The 7,112-nt window shown below is 49.0% G+C and overlaps 1 non-coding gene across 1 annotated transcript; it reads right to left on the bottom strand.

Annotated features, from left to right (window-relative positions):
* Window positions 1-3,280: 3,280 nt before the first annotated feature.
* trnak-uuu (transfer RNA lysine (anticodon UUU)) lies at window positions 3,281-3,353 on the bottom strand. The gene has a single exon. It is a non-coding gene; the product is annotated as a tRNA-Lys (tRNA).
* Between the last annotated feature and the right edge of the window lie 3,759 nt (window positions 3,354-7,112).

The following is a 7,112-nucleotide window of genomic DNA, read 5'->3' as shown; positions in this document are numbered from 1 at the left end:
GGTACGGCTCGGTACGGTTCACTTTTGGGGGGTTTTCCACTGGGTACAGTGCCTGGTACCTGGTACTTTTTTCAGTACCACCTCGGTTGAGGTTCCAAGTGAACCGTACCAATTCCAAAATGTGACGTGTAAACTCTGCTGATCACTGATTGGCCGGAGAGAATCGTCACTACCGGCGTCACTGAACTTGCAACATGAGACATAACAGAGCCGCTAGATTTTAATCAGCACAGCCAGTGAAGGATCGCACGCAACTGTTTTGAACGAGCGCACCTTTTGTTAACAACCAAAAAATGGTTGTTTCGTTGTCTGTTGAGGAGATACAGATGTTCCTCTCGTTGATAGGAGAGGAGTGGATCCAGCGAGATAGATGGGGCGACGCGGAATGAAAAAGTTTTTCAGGAGTCGCGGCAGAAGAGGCGACGCAACTATAACAACATGTGAATAATCCCGCCCACTCTAAAGCGGTACTAAACTGCAGTGGAAACACAAACCGAGCCGATCCGTGTCGTGCTGTACTGAGCCGTGCCGAGCTGAGTCGTACCACGCAATGGAAAAGCACCACTAGAGTGGTATTTGTTCCTCCTCTGTGGGACTCACAGCATTTTGGTGCATCTCCCTTGTTTGGCACACCTGGGGTCAGATTCACGAAACATTCTTAAGAAAAAAGTTTTCTTAACTGCCATTTTCTTCTTATTTTTTAACGTAATAAAAAAAAATTAAGAATATTTTTTATTCCAGAACTCAAATTCTTGAAAAGACTCTTCTTTAAAAACTTTTAGGATAGCTCCAGACTTGTCTTATATCCCAAATAGTAAGAATGATTTAATGAATTTATTGGGTTATTTCAAATTAGTTGTTATATTTAAGCATAATAACAACACCAGCTACATATTATACATAGTATTACTGTAGCAGCGCGGACACACATACCGGAAGCGCATACTCGGATGAGAGCGCAAAAACATAACACAGAAATAAACAAAAGAGATCACTGCAAATTGAAACAGGCTTTATAAAAGTAACTTTTCAAAAACACGGCGCATTAAAAGCACGAAGCTGAGCGCCAGTCAAGCTGGTAGCGACGAAAATAGTGTGCGTGTCTAATTATAATTATTAGGGTAATCTGCAGGAAGTGCAAATAGACAATCCTTTAAGCGTGAGTTTATCAGTGTCTTCAGTCATGTCTTGAGTCAGATAAAGACTTTAAATTTTTTTCTTAAGAAAAAAACTGAAATGTTCTTAAGAACATATTTGAGATTTTTTTCAAGAACTGCACTTAAGAAGTTTCTTACGAACTTTGTGGAAATGATCTTAAGAAATGACTTAACTTATTTCTGAAGAAGATTTTTGTGAATCCGGCCCCTGAGTCTGATGGTCAGCTCGTTAGGAAAGAGTGCTCATGAAGTGAACTGAGTGAGTCAGATAAGAGAGACCTAGGAAACGTGCAGTGCTGTGGGACCGCAGGGTCAGCACTGAAAACCCTGCTCCACAGGATGAGACGTAGCAGCCTGCTTTCTCCTCGTTGGGACACCCAGGTTACCGTAGTCATGGCTGAGTGGTTAAGGCGGTGGACTAGAAATCTATTTGGGTCTCCCCATGCAAGTTTGAATCCTGCTGACTATGCTGTTCGCCTGCATGCTGAGGAGAAGCAGCCCTGCCATTTTTTTCACATCCCTAGCACGCTTTTCCACACCCTCTCTGCATCGAACAAACACACCGCTGGCCATTTTCACAGCTGTGGGCCATTTTTTTCACATCCCTAGCACGCTTTTCCGCACCCTCTCTGCATCGAACAAACACACCACTGGCCATTTTCACAGCTGTGGGCCAGTGGTACGCCGTGATAGTATAGTGTTTAGTACTCTGCGTTGTGGACGCAGCAACCTCCATTCAAATCCGGGTCACGGCAGCCTTTTGCCGTTGAGCAATGGGGATGCAGGACTCCTTTTTGCCACCTCATCCTTCAGCCCTGCTCCACAGGATGAGACGTAGCAGCCTGCTTTCTCCTCGTTGGGACACCCAGGTTACCGTAGTCATGGCTGAGTGGTTAAGGCGGTGGACTAGAAATCTATTTGGGTCTCCCCATGCAAGTTTGAATCCTGCTGACTATGCTGTTCGCCTGCATGCTGAGGAGAAGCAGCCCTGCCATTTTTTTCACATCCCTAGCACGCTTTTCCACACCCTCTCTGCATCGAACAAACACACCGCTGGCCATTTTCACAGCTGTGGGCCAGTGGTACGCCATGATAGTATAGTGTTTAGTACTCTGCGTTGTGGCCGCAGCAACCTCCATTCAAATCCGGGTCACGGCAGCCTTTTGCCGTTGAGCAATGGGGATGCCGGACTCCTTTTTGCCACCTCATCCTTCAGCTGGATTTTGTGTCTGAAGCTTGGTGGCGTCCTGGCTTGCCTGCCTGCAGCCAAGAGAGCTGGCAAGCTACAGCCAAACATAGTCGTGGCCGAGAGGTTAAGTTGATGGGCTTGAAATCCTTTGGGGTCTTCCTGCACAGGTTCGATTCCTGCCTTCTATGGGTGGCGTTAGCCCTTTCACTTTAGCTTCCTGTGCCAATAATTGTGCCATCCAAGACCTTTTGCCTTCGGTCTCTCTGCAGTAATTGCTTGTGGCCCTCATCCCATAGCGCGTGTGGCAAATGAGCCTCTGCTGGGCGGCTTGAGGGGAAACTGCTCTTATATAAAACGTAGCAGACCTACATTACACATGATCCTGGATAGCTCAGTCGGTTGAGCATCAGACTTTTAATCTGAGAGTCCACTGTTCAAGTCCCTGTTTGGGCAAAAGACTGTTGTGTTGTTGATGGCCTCAGCTTGCTGTCACGCTCTGCTGCTGACTGTCTGCTAGAGCGTTGTTTGTTCCTGCTCTGTGGGACTCACACTGTTTTTGTGTATCTCCCTTGTTTGGCACACCTGGAGTCGGATTCACGGAACATTCCTAAGAAAAAAGTTTTCTTAACTGTCATTTAAGTAATAAATATTTAAGAATATTTTGTATATAAAAAAAATCTTCTTAAGAATGTTCTTACCTTTTTCCTTAAGATTGTTCTTAAGGAAACTTAAGAAGAAAGCAGTTGGCCACGTCTCATCCTGTGAACCAGAGTTTTTCAGTACTGACCCTGGGGTCCCACAGCACTGCAAGTTTCCTAGGTCTCTCTTATCTGATTCACTCAGTTCACTTCATGAGTGCTTTTTTTTCCTAATGAGCTGACCATCAGACATCAGTGTGCCAAGCAAGGGAGACGTACAAAAACACGAGGTCTTTTACCCAAACAGGGACTTGAAACCTGAACCCTCAGATTAAAAATCTGATGCTCTACCGACTGAGCTATCCAGGCTCTTTCTCAACGCTGGTCTGTTACATTTTATATAACAGCAGATTCCCCACAAACCGCTGAGCAGAAGCTCATAAAACATAATGGTAGATAGAGCAAAGGCATTGGAAGGCACAATTATTGGCACAGAAAACTAAAGTTAAAGGGCGAACACCACCCGTAGTAGGCAGGGTTCGGACCTGGCCGGGAAGACCCCAATGGATTTCAAGTCCATCGCCTTAACCTCTCGGCCAAAAACAGCCCAAAAACAGAGCAAAAGGGACTGCAGTGGCTCATGTTCCACCTCGAGGCTCCCTCAAACATGTATATTTGTGTGTGCATGGCATTGCATCTCCATCCTACGAATGAAAATGCACAGATTCAGTCAGCAATTATTTTAAACTGAGGACATACAAATTTAATGACACAGTTATAGAACAGTAACATAGAATAATGAGACAAGCAGCTGGTAGTAAACTCCATGAAAACAAGCCAAATCCAGGTAGTACCCAGCGTTCTACTTCTATAATGCTGACATAATAGCAATCTTTCCAACTTAAAAATCTACAGAACATACTGTAATTTAACATTCAGAATTTACCAGGAATGAAGGCACTCTGGTGGCGGTGAAAACTCTCCAGCGAGGATGAATCCCTGCCACACCTAAGCACATTTAGGACTTTGCCACCCTTCTGGAGTGTCCCCGTCTTTGTGTACAACTCTACATGTGGAGGGTCCTGGATGCACTCCAGGTGTTTTTGTTGCATCTCCCAGACATGGTGCATGCTGTCAGGGTTAACCTGGTGAAACCCTGTAGTGTCAGTTAGCTCACACACTGATTCCAGCAGCCCTGAAATCATGGCCCAGATCTCCTCAGCCCTGCGCGTCCGCCGCCTACAGTGCTTTGCCAGTTCACCTCGGCTGATGCTGGCCATGAGCTGTGCCTCAGTAGAAGCCTGTCCACCATGGCCGCTCTTCCACTCCCCTCACGTTATCCGAAAACATCAAACTCACTAAAAATACGTTCCATGTCTAAAGAATAGCAAATTCGCCTTAACCTTGATAAACTAGTCATCCTCGCGCTTGCGCTCTTTTTATGTATGTAATCACGTGGCTTCGCACATGACTATGTTTCGGCCAATGGCTGTTTTGCCCCGTTCGACCCATGGCTGCTTTGCCCCGTTAGGACCTGTTAGGAGTTGTTAGGACTTAGACCATTGGATGTTGGGATTGTTAGGATTTGTATTAGGAATTAGTTTGAAAGTGTTAGGAATAATTTAGAATGTATTAGGAATTGTAACAAACCATTAGGAATGGTTAGGCTGTCCGATCGCTGGCGGGTACGGCCACGACTATGGGGACCCGCACGTCCTCTGCCCTGTTCTCGTGCAATACTGACGCTCCTGCACCCTAGCCAGCTCAGTCACCCATCCGAGACTGCAAGCTAGTCCTGCAGCAGACAAAACAGTGGTCCCAACTAGAAGAAAGCAGGTGGCCACGTCTCATCCTGTGGACCGGGGTTTTTCAGTACTGACCCTGGGGACCCACAGCACTGCAAGTTTCCTAGGTCTCTCTTATTTGACTCACTCAGTTCACTTCATGAGCGCTCTTTCCTAACGAGCAGACCATCAGACTCAGGTGTGCCAAGCAAGGGAGACGCACAAAAATGCGAGACGCTGTGGGTCCCCCCGAGGAGGAACGAACACCGCTCTAGTAGTGAGTCAGCGGCAGAGCTGGGGCCTGAGGTATAAACGTTGTGTACGCACAAAATGGACATGAAAATGTGCGTACGCAATTTTCAACGTGCATATCGGGATTTATAATAAATAAACTAGACGTAAATATGTGCTCACCGTACGGACACTCTAGACCATGCGTACGCACTCTTTTACTGGAGGAAAGAAAGAGCCTGCAAGAATTGAGTAATAAATGCAATTTTTTTATGGGCTATGTGTTAAGTATGATATTCTTGCTCACGTTCATGTCACTTGCACTTCAAAAAATCACATTACGTGGTCTATAAAACACGCACAAAGATGAAGAGCAAGTCAAATAGTCTTTAACAAATCCACAGAAGGGTAATTCACAGAAGGCAGGCAGAAGACACACGTAGGGGCAACATTCACAATACCGGACAAAGGAGAACTGAATAGGCTAGAACTAAAGAAGGGTTGCTAAAGAGGGACTGACAGGTGAGGAAGATTAACAAGACACAGGTGAACTAACTAATCAAAGAGAGAAAAACTGGGTCAAACTGAGCACATGGGGAATGGAAATAACAAAACTTCCATGGGTGTGACAGTTTGCTCCCCTCCCGGAAGGCATGGCCTCGCACCACAGAGACAAAGGGAGGGACGGAGGGGGACTTAGGAGGAGGACAAAAAGGAGTGGAGAAGGGATGGTAACAGGGGATGGCAAAGGGCTGGAAGGAAGGCAGGTGGACAACCCAGGTGGAGGTTTGGGCAGAGGATGGACTCCCGGGACGAGAGTCCAGGATGGAGACAGGAGGAGCCAGGATGGAGACAGAAAGAGCCAAGGTGTATCAGACGGAGGGAGGAGCCAGGGAGAGGACATGAGGGACTTGGAGCAGGAGGAGCCAGGCGGAACCCAGGCTGAAGGCGACCCAAGGTGGAGCCGACGGAGGGAGGAGCCATGGTGGAGGAAGGGCTGACGACTCCAGGGGGCTGACCGACGGCGGTGGAGCAGGTGGAGGTGGAGCCTAAGGCGGAGATGGAGAGCCGATGAGCCAGGGCGACGGGGAGGATCCGGAAGGCCACAGTGGAACCAGAGCGACAGAGGACAAAGGTGGAGCCGGAGGGAAGGAGGAGCCTGACAGAGCCGGAGGACAGAGGGACGAGGTGTAGCCAGAGGAGTGGAGACCCGAGGTGGTGGATGGTCAACGACTGACCAAGGCAGAGCCGGAGGAATGAGGGAGCCCCACGGAGCTGGTGGACTGACGGGCCACAGCAGAGAGGAAGGAGCTAGGGGCCATGGTGGAGCCACTGGGTCGAAGGGCCGAGGCGGACCAGAGCGACAGAGGACAAAGGTGGAGCCGGAGGGAAGGAGGAGCCTGACAGAGCCGGAGGACAGAGGGACGAGGTGTAGCCAGAGGAGTGGAGACCCGAGGTGGTGGATGGTCAACGACTGACCAAGGCAGAGCCGGAGGAATGAGGGAGCCCCACGGAGCTGGTGGACTGACGGGCCACAGCAGAGAGGAAGGAGCTAGGGGCCATGGTGGAGCCACGGGGTCGAAGGGCCGAGGCGGAGTCCGGGACTCAGAGGCTGGAGGCGGAGACAAGGGATCCTCCAGCCACAATGCTGATGGAGACTGGCAGACCTGCGGTGATCCCACCGCACAGATGTTGGGCTGAGGGTGAGCAGAGGGGCTGCCAGGAGACAGTGGTGGCGGAGCTGAAGCCGCAGGGAAGATAGGAGGAGGCAGGAGAGGGAGGGTGGGAATTTGTGAGTATCAGGGCTTTCTGGGATATTGTGTGCTGCCCACACACACCAGATCGCAACTCCCAACACCGGGAGTCCAGCAGACAGGGGAATGATTTCCATCAACGAGACGGGGCAGACAGACAGTTCAATACGGGCAGGCAGTTCAGGGCAGCGACATTTCAGGCACAACCTCAATGGTCGTGACGGGACAGACAGGTAATTCACGACAGGCTGACAGTTCAGGAGAGACGGGGAGTTCATAAATGGCCTCCATGGCCATAACAGGACAGGCAGATGATGACGGAAGACTGGGTACATCAGAAAAAAAGTCTATTAAAAGTC

The sequence above is a fragment of the Sinocyclocheilus rhinocerous genome, unplaced genomic scaffold (genome assembly GCF_001515625.1).
Source record: "Sinocyclocheilus rhinocerous isolate Xijiao unplaced genomic scaffold, SAMN03320098_v1.1 scaffold1246, whole genome shotgun sequence".
NCBI classification, from domain to species: domain Eukaryota; kingdom Metazoa; phylum Chordata; class Actinopteri; order Cypriniformes; family Cyprinidae; genus Sinocyclocheilus; species Sinocyclocheilus rhinocerous.
Note: the sequence above shows the minus strand (reverse complement) of the source record. Positions and strands in the feature narration are given on the sequence as shown.